Here is a 14,799-nt window from a genome sequence, read left to right as displayed (position 1 = left end):
GGATGGGACAGGGGGTTGGGGTGCGGGAGGGGGCTCGGGGCTGGGACTCGGTGTTAGGGTGCAGGTGGGGGTGTGGGGTCTGGGAGGGAGTTTGGGCACAGGAGGGGGATCCGGGCTGGGGTAGGGGATTTGGGTGCAGGTTCCGAGCTAGAGGCGCTTACCTCTGGCGGCCCCTGATCAGCAGTGCAGTGGAGCTAAGGCAGGATCCCTGCCTGCCCTTGCTCCGCGCTGCTCTGCTCCCCGGGGTGGCCGGCATGTCCAGCCCCTAGGTGGAGGGGCCAGGTTACTCTGCGCGGTGCACGCTGCCTGTGCCCACAAGCGCTGCCCCCGCAGCTCCCATTGGCCGGGATTCCCGGCCAATGGGAGCTGCAGAGCCAGCGCTGGGGGCGGGGGCAGCGCGCAGAGATTCCCTGAATGCCCTTGCCTAGGGGCCGTGGTGAGCCGGCGCTTGTGGTTCCAGCCCCGGGGGCGGGCCGAGGCTCGGGGACCAGTGTCCAGCCCTCAGTGCGGAGACTTGCCGCAGGCCAGATGAAAAGAAGCAGTGGGCCGCATCCGGCTCACGGGCTTGCAAGGCCCCCCTTAGCCCGAGGCCCTGAGCTGCAGCCCCTAAAGCCCCAGCGTTAATCTGGCCCTGCTTAGTGAGGGCAGTGCTGAGTTGCAGAGGCAGCCAAGCACTTGGCAACCATTCCCTTGGTAGCCCTGTTTTTGGTGTTACACGAGCGTGGCTGTCTCCTCCCGGAGCTGTCTGGGCCTGAGCAGAACAGCACGGTGTGGAGGAGGCAGTCAGGCCTGGGAGAGGCACCGCTGGCAAGTCTTGCAGTTGCAGGGTGGGCGGTAGGGCTGTGGCGCTCCATCCCCACCCCTTTGGGAAGAGGGGGGAAATCCTAGCGAGGCATCTGCTGTTTGTGCTCCAGGGCCACGTGCAGTGGGGTGGCAAATGCTTTGCGCTGATCCAGAGCTCGGGGAGTGTGTGTGGGGGGGGTGACGAGCTTCTCCTGCTTGTGGAGTCAGGTTCCTTCCCCCGGCCCCATCATTACGCCCATGGCTGGCACCCCCTGGTGGTCCACCATCCCTTCTCCTCTAGGAGCCTCCCTCTGCTGTTCTGCACACCCTGCTTGCCATCCTTTAGCCTCATGGGACTGGACCCAGCTTGTCAGTAAGGCAGAGCAGCGTGGGGCAGGTAGCTGAATGGCCCGTGAGCCCTGTCGGTTGATAGAGACCAAACTCCTGCCAAGGGCAGCAGAGTCGGGGAGGCCTGTCTAGCTCCAGTAGACACTGAAAAGCCCCATTAGGCCATCCAACCCTCTGCTCTAGCTCATCTGCTGGGTTCTGGACCTTCTCTGTTCCTCCGTCGGGGTCGCAGGCTTTGTCTGAGCGAGGGCCGCTGGCCCATGATGCCATCATAAATTCACTGTGCAATACCACGACCACATCCTGGACCTAATACGCTGCCCCGCTCTGAGGCTGCTGCAAGGGGTGTCAGTGAGGTCGGGGAGGAGGGAGGGGGGGATCTTGATTTCTGTCGTGGTTGGGTGTTAAGGCTGTATCCCTACTTTGAACTTTAGGGTACAAATGTAGGGGCCTGCATGAAAACTGCTAAGCTTATCTACCAGCTTAGCTCTGGTTCCGCTGCCACCATTCTCGATGGATTCCCTCCCTGGGAAGCCTTGAGAAACCTTTCACCAATTCCCTGGTGAATACAGATCCAAACTGCTTGGATCTTAAACAAGGAGAGATTGACCCTTCCCCCCTCCTTCCTTTCACCAACTCCTGGTGAATACAGATCCAAACCCCCTTTGGATCTTAAAACAAGGAGAAATCAATCAGGTTCTTAAAAAGAAGGCTTTTAATTAAAGCAAAAGGTAAAAATCATCTTTGCAAAATCAGTATGGAAAATAACTTTACAGGGTAATCAAACTCAAAGAGCTCAGAGGAATCCCCTCTGTCTTAGGTTCAAAGTATAGCAAACAAGATAAGCACTTTGGTAAAAGGTACATTTACAAGTTGAGAAAACAAAGTAAATCTAAGACGCCTTGCCTGGCTTTTACTTACAATTTTGAAATAAGAGAGACTTGTTTAGAAAGATGGGGAGAACCTGGATTGATGTCTGGTCCCTCTCAGTCCCAAGAGCGAACAACCCCTTAAACAAAGGACACACACAAAAGCCTTTCCCCCCCCAAGATTTGAAAGTATCTTGTCCCCTTATTGGTCCTCTGGGTCAGGTGTCAGCCAGGTTACCCGAGCTTCTTAACCCTTTACAGGTAAAAGGATTTTAGAGTCTCTGACCAGGAGGGACTTTAGTACTGTACACAGTATGGCTGTCACCCTTCCCTTTATAGTTATGACACGCCCCCCAAATCACAGATAGTGTTGGACGTTCGGTTCCACACTGGCTGTGATTTCTTCCTGGAGTTCTAGGAGAAAACAGAGTTAACAAGACACATGTACCTTTAGACATACTACTGATTATATAAAAACTAACAATATGTTTCATTACAAGAACAATTGTTAACCAGTTAACTCTGGGAAACTTTCCCGGGAGAGTGCATCAGCCACTTTGTTAGAAGCTTCCGAAATGTGTTGTATTTCAAAATCAAAATTTTGGAGAGCTAAACTGCACCGAAGAAGTTTTTTGTTATTTCCCTTGGCGGTATGAAGCCACTGTAGCGCAGCATGGTCTGTTTGTAGTTGGAAACGCCGTCCCCAAACATATGCACTGAAAAGCCCCATTAGGCCATCCAACCCTCTGCTCTAGCTCATCTGCTGGGTTCTGGACCTTCTCTGTTCCTCCGTCGGGGTCGCAGGCTTTGTCTGAGCGAGGGCCGCTGGCCCATGATGCCATCATAAATTCACTGTGCAATACCACGACCACATCCTGGACCTAATACGCTGCCCCGCTCTGAGGCTGCTGCAAGGGGTGTCAGTGAGGTCAGGGAGGAGGGAGGGGGGGATCTTGATTTCTGTCGTGGTTGGGTTACTGGAAATCTGTGCGCAACGCCCTTGGCAAGAGGAGCCGTGAGGAATGAGTCCAACGCAAACACTAAAGGGCTGTGAGCTCAGTTATTGCGTCTCGTTGTTCAGAGGAGTTTTCAGGCTGAAAAGCCCCCGGGAAAACGTGTTGAAACAGGGATGCTTATTCGCTCTGTGGCTGGGCAAGACAAACATTCAGAGCCTATTCTCCCTTCCCCCTCTGTGGCCTACAAAAATTGTAAATGCAGGAAAAATTAGGGCAGCTGGGGAGAGGGGTGAAGGGAGAGAGAAAGACCAAGGGAGCGGAAAAGAAAAGAAGGAGAAAAGGCAGAGGAAAAACGAGGGGAAGATGGGGGGGGGGGGAGTAAAAAGAAGATGAGGCAAAAGAATAGAGCTTGGGGGGCCTGATCCTTCTCTCATTTACCCAGGTGTAAATCAGGAGTAACTTAACTAAAGTCAGTGATGTTACACCAGAGTAAAACCAGCAAAGAGTCCTGTGGCACCTTATAGACTAACAGACGTATTGGAGCATGAGCTTTCGTGGGTGAATACCCACTTCGTCGGATGCCATGCTCCAATACGTCTGTTAGTCTATAAGGTGCCACAGGACTCTTTGCTGCTTTTACAGATCCAGACTAACACGGCTACCCCTTTGATACCAGAGTAAAACCGAGATCCAAATCCAGCCTTTTGCGTGTTTCAGAGCGAGCGAGACCCTGCTTTGCATTTAGATGCCTTGCCCAGGCTTGCTTGGTGGCTTGGCTTTGATCAGCATTTTTCCTCCATGGCCTAGTTTCACCCTAGGTTTTTATGAGTGTTTAGCTGGTGGTGACAAGTGCCTGTGAAATGTCTCTGGGGAGCCAGTTTATCTCCAGTAAGCAGCAGCAGGCTGTGGGGGAAACGAAGCGGAAGTTGGCCTTCCCCGGGCTGCAGTACAATGAAGCTCAACTTTTCTTCAGTGTCATAGGTCAAATTTCAAACGGCGCTTCAGGGGTCCCTAACCTGGCTGTCTGTATCTCCTGATCTTGTTGGGGTGGCCCCTTATTGTGGTGGCCATGAACAGGTGACCGGCTCCCAGCTGCTGCTTTGTGGGGGAATCTGGCAGAACCCAGCAACAGGAGAGATCCACATGGAATGGTTTGCCTGGCATTTGGGCTGGAATGGAGTAGGCACAGCTTGCCTGGGGCAGCTGGGATGTGGCGCCTCTCGCAGCACCGCTGCATCTAGACGAGGGGAAGCGTGCTGTGCTCCCAGACCTTGGAGCACCCATTTATTTCTCTCCCCCACTCCCTCCCCTCCCTGGCTTAATAACAATGTGCAGCCAAGAGCTCAGACTGTGCTCTTCTGATACTGAGCCCACGTCCCTATTCTCCCCCTCCTCCTTTAGAGCTGGAGTTCGCCACTCTCTGCCCCGTCCTGCTTCCGGCCCAGCAGTCAAGTTATTCACCTCACGCCCTCACCCTGTCGCTATGTCAGCAATCCTGATGCCGACCCCGGGGCTCACTTAGCCTGCCTGTAGCAACATAATCTAGTTGTTTAACTCCGGCCTCGTATAAATCTTGGGGAAAGCGGGCAATTGCCCTCACAGTGCCAGCAGAAGCTAGCTGGTATTCTTCAGAATGGCAGGCTGTAAAGTTCTCGTGCCTAGGGAATGTCCAGTGGGAGCAGCTGGCACAAAGCCCATGCCAGGGGCTGCCCCATTGCCTATTACAGTAGATGGCACGGTGCCCATAGCAACAGTGGTCAGCTGTATCCTTGCTGATCGTTGTCATATTGCCCATCTTGTCCCCATGGCAGGGTTTTCTATGTAGCTAATATTGTTAAATTTGTATCTTTGCCTGTGGCAGCACAGGTTCTGGGGTAACAGCTGGCACAGTGCCCATGGCAAGAGTTGGTAAAGCCGTTGTGACAGTGCATATGGTAGCAGTTAGTCCATGGCCCAGGGTAGGAGACAGCAAAGTGCCCAGGGAAGCATGGAGTACAGCAGCTCTGGCTTTGATAAGCACCACAGATGGGGTGATGCCAGCCATCCAGATAGTAAGCATGGGTAGTGCCCGCTGCTGCTATTTGCCATGGTGGCAGCTGGCACAGTAACAACAGCGTGTTGGCACAAAGGCAAGAGTCGGCATCCTTGTTGGAGGCTTCACCAGATGACACTGATCATGGCACATGTTTAAAATAAGACACAATTTTCATCCCTGGTTCAATTGAGCTACCATTGGGGATGGATTAGGCCTACTACCTATAGGAAAGCAAAGTGTGGCTTCCATATGTGGCAGGCTTAACATAGCCAGTGGCAGACTCTCTGGCTGGTGACCATGATAGTCCTGGCTTTTATCTAGACCGATCTCCTCTGCAGTAATATATATGACTCAGGGGCCTAGAGGCATGATCACTTTCTCCTAACTGGAGAGGTTGGCTCCAATGTCAGGCCACCAGGTGGTTAGTACAATTGTGTCTCTGGTCTCTACATACCCATTGAGTGATTATAGAGAAGAATCATTCTTTCTGCTCTCAGAATCGCTGGCTTAAATTTTCTGGTCTATGTTGTACAGGAGGCCGGACTAGGTGATCATAAAGATTCCTCCTCTTCTGAAAATCTGTGAATCCGGACTCTTGGGTTCTGTTTCCAGCTCTGACGCAGATGCGCTGGCTGACTGTCAAACCCCTTTCCCTCTCCGTGCCTTGATTTCCCCACCTCCACCATGGGGTGGGCAGGATGAGAATTCCTTCCTGTCTTTGAGAGGATTTATTCCTGAATGTTTCTATTGAGCTTCCAAGCCCTCAAATGGAAGGTACTCTAAAAGGGAGCAAAGCATTCTTAATATGTTGCTTGGAATGCTTGTGACAGGAAAGGCCTGGCTGAAAAATGCACCTTGCACAAGGCTCAGAAAGCTAATCAACGTAGGCTGAGATTGCTCAAAGCTGCCTATGGGACTTGGACATCCAGTTCCCATTAAAACGAATGGGAAAGGGGTGTCCAAATCTGCTTTGGAAATCTGTCCCCTCCCACCCCCGTGGTGCAGGCAATGTAGCCCAGGGCAGTGGCTCTCAACCCTTCCAGACTCCTGTACCCCTTTCAGGGGTCTGATTTGTCTTGTGTACCCCAAGTTTCACCTCATTTTAAAACTACTTGCTTACAAAATCAGACATAAAAATATTTAAAAAAAAGTATCATAGCACGCTAGTACTGAAAAATTGCTTACTTTCTCATTTTGTCTGCATGAAATTTTAGTTTGTACAGACTTTGCTAGAGCTTTTTATGTACTCTGCTGTAAAACTAGGCAAACATCTACGTAAGTTGATATACCCCTTGGAAGATCTCTGCGTACCCCCAGGGATACATGTATTCCTGGCTGAGAACCACTGGCCTAGGGAATAGAGCACTGGACTGAGACTCAGGAGACACTGGGATCTATTCTTGCCTCTTCCACTGGCAATGGGTGACCTTGGTCAAGTCAGTTCACCTCTCTGTGCCTCAGTTTCCCCATCAGGATAATGGTACTTAACCTCCTTTTGTAAAGTGCTTTGGGATCTACTGGTGAAAAGGGCTATATAAGAGCTAGGTATTGTCATTTATTATTATTTATTATATTTGTTGGCCTGGAGCGCTCATCCAGGGACCAATAGCAAAAATGTCTCCGCATATCCCAGCCAATGCAATAGTGCACAGAAAGAGGTGGGGTGTCTGAGCTAGCCAGGTCCCAAACCCTGTAGAACCTGAGATTGATAGCAACACCTTGAATAGCTTGTCCAGAGAAGCAGATGGGAAACTTGAGCACAGGGGTAAGTATGTTCCTGTCAAGCTGCTGCATTCTATGCCAGCTTATCTATCCATGGGGTCTGCAAGAGTAACCGCATCCCAGAATGGAGGTTTCGAAGGCATAGAGGATTTTGGCAAGGTCAAAAGAGGTCGCAGCTAGAGGTGCTCAGAAATGTTCTGCTAGAACAGTTTTCCACTGGAAAATACTGAAAAGTTTTGCGGGAACGTATTGAAATTTTTGATGGGAAATGATCTAAGTGTCTCATTTCTCCTTTGTTGTTTTGACTTCTACGTTTTGTCATTATTGAAACATTTAGACGAGTATTATGTTATATATTCCATTAATTATATGTCAAAAGGATAAGGTCAAAACCAAATATTTCATTTTGTGGAAAACTTGAGATTTCCACTATTCGTCCCAATTCAGGCAAAACAAAATTTTGAAATCTCGATATTTCCTGCGGGCTGGACCTTCATTTATTTAACCAGCCCTGGCCAAAACCTCTTAGCTCACCGCAGATAAGAAAAGCACTGCAAGCCCCTGCTGCTGCCTGGGAGTTGAGTGTGTTCGCCACAGGAATCTCATGCATGCTGGCAGGCACTGCAGCTCCAGGGGAATGTGATCTGTAAGGGGAGGGGAAAGCAGCACTGGAGCAAATGGGTAGGTGCAAGGAACACCTGGCTGGATGGGCATCGCAACACTCGACAGTGTCATCTCCATTGCCCCAGCGGGGATCTCACGGCTGGCTGTGAGTGCAGACTAGCTGATGTCGTTTATTAAATTAATTGCAATTAACTTAGAGGCTTTGTCAAGTCTGAACTCAGCCCAGCATAGCATCATGGGACTGGCTGACGCCCAGGAGGGAGCGCAAGCAGGATTGGCCGCGGGTGTGTTGATTCCTTAGATGAAAACAAGGTTGGGCATGCATTCCCCCACCCACTGCTTGCTGCTGCCAACCTGCCAACTAAGTCCCCTTGTTTCCTCCCAGTGCCCATTCCTGCACAGTGAAGAGGGTGCCACCCAGGTGGGGCAGAAGCTGTGGGCAGAAAAGAGAGGTTTGGGGTTGAACTGTTGGTGGATGACCCCGGCAGCCACAGGATGATGTTCCCACCTGGACGTAACCTCTGCCACCAGGGGAAAGACACATGGATGGGCAACATGGGGACACATCCCCACCCCCAATTTACTACCCCTCCTGTGAAACCAGTAGAGTCTATCCCAGCTCCCCTCTTCCTCCTTCTTGCATGGGGTTGGGGTGCTGTCAAGCGACAGGAGAGAGGCAATGTGTGTGCGCGAAGAGGAGCGCTTGCAATCTTGTCGAGGTAGAGAACATCCCAGGTGTAGCTCCTGGGCAGCGAGTGAGGAGAGGGTCAGGTGGTGGAGCAGCAAGTTTAAGAAGCAGATGGGGATGGGATGCAGATTCCTGTGGCTCTTGTCTGAAGGGCTTTGGCCATCGATTCTCAGTTCAAGTCGTGTTCATCGTTCCCTCTGCCAGCTGTGGGTGAGAATGCTGCAGGAAATGCAGAGCTACCCCCCAGATGCACCCACCTTTGCAATGGTTTGTTTATAAAGCAGGGCCCATTGTGCTCCCGGAAGCAACTGTGCTAAATGTACAAATGAATAGCCCACCTCAACCTCCCGTCCCACTCCACACACTAGGGGAAAAGCCTGAAGGCCAGGTCCTCTCCCCAGGTCCAGCCTGCCTTCGGTGCTCTTCACACATTCCTCACCCAAGTGCGCTGTAGCTAACACCACACCCTCAGGACTGCTGGAGCCTTCGCAGGAACGATGCTCTGGCTTGGCCAGTGGATCCATGGAGCTGCCAATGCACTGCCCGCACCCACACTCTTCCCCGCAGCCCCAGGAGACCCCCATGGTGCTGTGGAGCCTGAAGGGACAGTGTGCCCTGCGTGGATTCCCTGCACGCTCATCCCCCGCCCTGCAGTGGAACCGCATCGGTTCTGCTCTACCTGCCCCGAGTAAACAGATGGAACATATCGTACTGCCCTGAATGTCACCAAGCTCAAGCGGTGATGGACCAATGGGGGAAACGATTTCCAGGGATGAGGCCCCTTCCACACTGAGACCTCCAGCCCCCAGATCTAGGGACCAGCAGCCAAAGGGTCCCAGCTGATCTCAGTGAGACATAAGGATGCAGGGTGTCTCCCAGCTAGTAAGATCTGAGTCATCTCAGTCTTTATAGTCCAAAGCCAAGGCCTTGAATTGCAGTCAGCTGCAAACCAGGAATGAGTGCAGCCTTTGGAGAATGGGTTTAATACGCTGTCTGCAAAGCAAGTAGGGCCATTGGCCATGTTCTGCATTAGCTGCGGTTTCTGGGGGATGCTCGAAGGGGCTGCCTGGGGGGGGGTCTTGTTCTGTGAAGTGAAGTGGGTGTGACCCACAACAGGGCTGTGGGATGTCTCTCTATCTCCCTAGTGTGCGCAAGTGCCTGGAAACCATGAACGCTGGCTTACCTTGCTAAGATGAAACGTGGTGTGTGGGGGGGAGGGGGGGGTGAACACTGCACCATCTTGGTTTGTGGGGGGGGGGACCTTAAGGAGCACGGGAGAGTCCAGTGTTCCCAGGTCCCTGAGAAAGCCGAAGGAACAGATGAATTCCCATCAAGTCCATCCCCAGTACTCTCCGGCAGAGTCTCTGCTTTTACCACACAGGGCTAGTGCGCCACCCCTTGGGCTCAACTATTCACCCGCTCCACCTCAGGAACGGCCTGAGGCCTATGCCTAGGGCTAGCCTCAAGGAACGCAGTCCTGGGATCAGCCTAACCAACCACTGTACTTCATTGTCCTTCCAACAGAGCAGTGAGCCTGGGCCATCCTAGGGAATATACACCCTGGGATTCACCTGAGCAGTCACTAGGTGTCGCCAGCAGCCCACAGAAAGCGCTACACCATTGTTAATCAAATAGGAGAGTTCTGCAAAATGCGGGATTGGTGGGGGAATGTGTTTGGAGAGTGGGGGGTGCAGATTGCTGGTTTATCCTGTTGTTTGGGCAGACTTCCTCCATGATGCCAGCAAAGAGGGAATCCTGGAGGAATCAAGGGCTGGTCTAAAAGCACAGCACAAAGGGCATTAGATAATCCCAGGCTTGTTGTGGCACGGCTCCTGGGGTATTACTGGGTTTCATGGTCTCGGTGGTGACTGCTGGGCAGGCTGTGCGCAGTGCCACCTCCAGAGAGACTTGCTGGCTTTCTGTGTGGCGTTTGCCCTTCTCCAGTGCCTGCCAGCTGAGGCTCTTGCAGCAGGGTGCAGATGTAAATGAATTCAGCCTTGCACCAAACCTCCTGCTCTGATTGGTGGAGAACCCTGAAATATACAGAGGGGACATGGCTTGCCCCAGGTCATAAGGCAACCCAGAGGCAGTGTTGGAGACAGACCCCCGGGGTCTGTGCTTTAGCCACTAGAACATCATCTGGGCCTTCAAGGGCCAGGGTCCTGTTTTGAAGGTGAAAGCCCTATCTGGGGAGTGCTCCCAACAGGACTTGGAGACAGGGCTCTTTGTCCAGCTGTGGTGGCAGGAGACCCATCCATAGGCTGTTTGGCCATTTGCAAAAGCCAGATGCTCTAATGCTGTGGTCAGGTCAATTTCCCCACCCACCAGATGTAGCACATACAGAAACCAACAAGCGGTCCCATCTGGTAGGTCTGACAGGCAGCCTCCCTCTGAGGGCCTCTCAGTCTCTGCTCAGGAACCAACCCAGCATGGGAAAGATCAATTACATCTAACCACAGGGGCCCCAGAGACTCTCAGGTAGGTCAGGGGGTTAGTTTCCTGATAAAATGTTGTGGCTCTTTACATTGGCTTTTATCATGTAAACAATAGCTGAGAGCTAGGATCAAATCCCACGACCGAGATTCGTTATAGATTGCCCTAGTCCCATGTGCACTGTGATTCTCACTCACACATAGAGGGTTCAATATATGCCTTTAGATTTCTATACCACCTTCTATCCTGAAGGATCTCCGAGCACTTGACAGGTGTACGTAAATTTGTGCATGTGCGTTTATAAAATATATACACCTCCATTGATGTTGCAGCCAGCTCCAGGGTGGAACACCAATGCTGTTTAATGGTGCCCATAAGAAGAAGCTTAGGGCAGGAAGTGAAGACAAGTCTGGTATCTTGCTGAAGTTACAGTGCAAACATAGTGACAGGTTTCAGAGTGGTAGCCGTGTTAGTCTGTATTCGCAAAAAGAACAGGAGTACTTGTGGCACCTTAAAGGCTAACAAATTTATTTGCGCATAAGCTTTCGTGGGCTAAAGCCCACTTCATCAGATGCATGCAGTGGAAAATACAGTAGGAAGATATATATGCCCATTTTTTCATGTTCTCTGTGTATGTATATACACACAGAGAGAACATGTATGTATGTATGTATGTATATACACACAGAGAGAACATGAAAAAATGGGCATATATATCTTCCTACTGTATTTTCCACTGCATGCATCTGATGAAGTGGGCTTTAGCCCACGAAAGCTTATGCTCAAATAAATTTGTTAGTCTCTAAGGTGCCACAAGTACTCCTGTTCGTTTAGTGCAAACATAAGTAGTCAAAACTGGAGTGGGGTATTTTTTCCTGGGCCATAATGTCAGGGACCTGGAGATGTTTTTTGGGGGATGGGGTCCCTTCCTCTGGAGCTCTGAGCAGAGATCCTTTCGTAGGTCCCCCATGATTAAGTACCTATGATTGCATGGGATTCCTCAGGTGTTTGAGGCCTTCATTCCATCTCCTATGCAGTGATGGGCGCGAGGGAGCACCCAGTAGCTCATTGTCAGGGGAGGTGGGGATGTTTACCCTGCTGCTGATAGCAGAAGTTCAACCCGCCTCTTGATCCTGTTAAACCATCTGTGCCAGAGAAACTTTCTCCCTGCAGCTCAGAAAAAAAAAAATACAGCGGAAGAGCAAATGTTGCCTATGCAACATACCAGATTCCATCAGGTGTTGGGTATTTCCAAAATTCCTTGGAAGCGATTACTGCCAGCCTCCCTACCCACCCACCCGTTCACTCTCTCGCTGCACAGTGACACCAGCTGGATACTGTGATGTCTTATCAATACAGTACTCTCATATTTTTCAGGAGCACAATGTAAACATTTCCAACTAACTGCTCCCAACAGCAGTGTGTTTGCCAAGTCGAGGCACCTGCCTTCAGAGTTCTGGTTGAGAGAGTATTTTTTGTTGCTGTTTGCAGAGTGAAATGAGTCAATACCATCCCCTTTCGGTGAGAGCACAGGCACGCACACCCCTACCTACCTACCAGGTACTTAGTCTTACCACAGGCTGAGGTGGGAGGATGTTTGTGGGAATCTCTCCTTGAAACCATGGGAGCACATCGCAGCTGGTTTGTTCACATTCTTCACTTGAATCTGGCTGAGACACCAGGGTTAACGCTCCTGCCCTTGCAGGACATTCCAGGGGAACTTTTATAGTCCAGCCTATCAGACAATGGATTTGCCTTAATCAGAAGATGGCACCTCCAGTAATGCAGCACCCCCCTGGCACCACGCTGGGGCGCTGGCTGAGAGGGAAAAGCACATACAGTATTGCAGTGGGGTCTAGGGGCACCAGTCAAGGAGCAGGACTCCATAGTGTTAGGTGCTGTACAGACAAGCAGTAACCCAAAAAACTCACCATCTAGGTTCTCAACAGCACTGACCCCTGGCTGCCATATCCACTCATTGGGATTGCTGGTGTAATTTACAGCAGTCTTCAGACTGCTGGGGGACCCGATCAGGACACAAATAGCCCATGAACTGGGAATCATAAAGGGAGCTTCAGGTGGTGTTAGTACTCTTCCCAACCATTGTGCCAGGGGCTTCTCAATCACAGCGTAAGACAGGGCCCTCCCTTTTCTTTGGTCTTTCCTCATCCACATAGTGACCCAGCCTGACCCTTCTTCGCCTGTGAGATCTGGCAGGATCAGAGTCCTAGGTAGCTTGGCTGCTTTGCCAAGGCGGGAGTGAAGGGGAGGAGGATAAAAACCCATAACTTAAATTAGCCTCCCAGGTGGTGGCTAAGCTTCCATGCACCAATTCCAAAAGCTGGTCCAATTTCTTCTCTGGTTACAAGCTTTGCTGAGAGCCCTTGCAGTCCATCTAACTTGGCGCTGCGATAATTTATTTCACAGCCCACGCTAGATTGCTTTCTCAGATGGGTTTGTTACCACCCATCTCTGGCTGTGCGTCTCTCTCTCGCTCTCAACTTGTATTTTACATATATTTTTCCAAGTCGGTAGAAATAATGCCACATATGGCCACAAGTGGTGCATTCTGCCAGCAGAACGCCTCCTGCTGCGAGCCAAAGCTAAACTAAGCAAACCGTATCACTCAGGAATCTGGCGCTGCTCCCACTTCAGCAAGCTGAAGGAATAATGCTTTAAAGATGCGGGGAGGAGGGGTGTTAAAAGGGGGCCTCAAATTCAGTGTGGCGGGGGGCAAATGTCCACTTTAGACTCTGTGCTGGGGGAGTTTTGCCTTGAGGAAGCTATGCTGATGCAGTGGTGTAAGAAGGTGCTTGCACCAGTATCATTTACCCTGATAAATTACTATTACAAACCCATTTTGTACAGGTAATTGGATCTACATTTGCACCACTATAACTTTCCCCAGTCTAGACAAACCCTTACCAACAGCAGCGAAAAGCAATGCCAAATAGTAAGATCCTTTACAGTTAAACATTGATCCTTCATTTTCTACTGGTACCCACATGCCACGGAGGCTGGGTTCTAGATGGATAGACTAAATAGACATCAGGTAAAGAGAGGAGTCAGGAACAGAGAGAGACCAAATATGACTTTATCTACACTGTGTATTTGCCCTAATTCCAATCATCGGCAAAGCTACCTCCAGTGCAAGCCCTTACTGCAGCATGTGCAAACCGGTATAAGCCAGGATTTACAGTTCATCCTGGGTTTAAATTGCACCCATACAAGTTTCTCTCCTCTATGCTAGGGGTTTGCAGTGGTGCGGATGGGCCATCGGTGGCTGGGAATCTCCGGTCTAGACAAGACCTAAGACAAAGGGGAACTCCCTCAGGCATACAGGGAAGACAACACCCCAAGTATCACAACATCATCCTAAAATGCTTGACGCATCATTCTAGTCCTTTCATCTGAGCATTTGGGATCAATCAGCCCTAATCAGAATGCACCGTCCCCTTGCTCCTATGCAAAAGGGAGAGAGCATGTTCTAGGGGACTGAACAACGGATGGGGGGCTATCACTCATGGATTCTGATCTTGGCTCTGCCACCAAACTGCTATTTCATAGCCTGTTAGTGATGATAAAGGCTTACAGAAATGAGTGCTGACCCTGCTGATCCTATCCTGTAGCTTACCAAGTTCTCAGCTGTGCCCAGGTAGGTTCATCCCCTTGATGTTTAACTGCACTCATTCCCAGTTCTCACTGCTTGTTGATTCTTCCATGCATTGGTTACACCACTGGCTCACTTCATTGGAGTCAGTGCGTTTGTGCCAGTTGTAAATCAGGGCAGGACTGGACGGTGCATTTTATTCACAGTGATGCATTGGGTAGGAGGGTCTAGGGGGGTACTCTCACCTTTTTGGCCAGTAGTGTGGCTGATTGATTGGAGACATACAGATGTAAACACTACAATTGCAGAGTTAAATGAAGAGGGAGGAAGTGTTTAGTGAATAGAGAATAGGACTGGGAGTCAAGACTCCTGGATATGGTGTATTGAAAACAGCATTACAAACTTAGAGGGGTAGCTTGTAATTTTAAGACGTTTCCTGGTGCTGCTTGCAAGCTAGGGGGTTCTGTGGGGAAGCGTGTGATCTAGTTCATTGGCCGTCAGTCTGCAAAGAGCCAGCCTGGAACAAGATGGGGGCAAGTTGTGCCCCTTTGCCTTAAGGAGCAGTCGGTTTCCTCTCTCTCTCTCTCTCCGTTCTTGTACAGTAGGTTCTGGCTTTTAAGAAATAAAGTAGTGTTGCGCAGCAAACTTCCAGAAAGATACAAACATAAAATACTCTAACTTATCTGGGTGTAAGCTGAATTTAACCCTGGATTCTATTCCTGGCTCTGCCC

This window comes from Emys orbicularis, chromosome 15 (genome assembly GCF_028017835.1).
Source record: "Emys orbicularis isolate rEmyOrb1 chromosome 15, rEmyOrb1.hap1, whole genome shotgun sequence".
Lineage (NCBI taxonomy): Eukaryota > Metazoa > Chordata > Testudines > Emydidae > Emys > Emys orbicularis.
Note: the sequence above shows the minus strand (reverse complement) of the source record.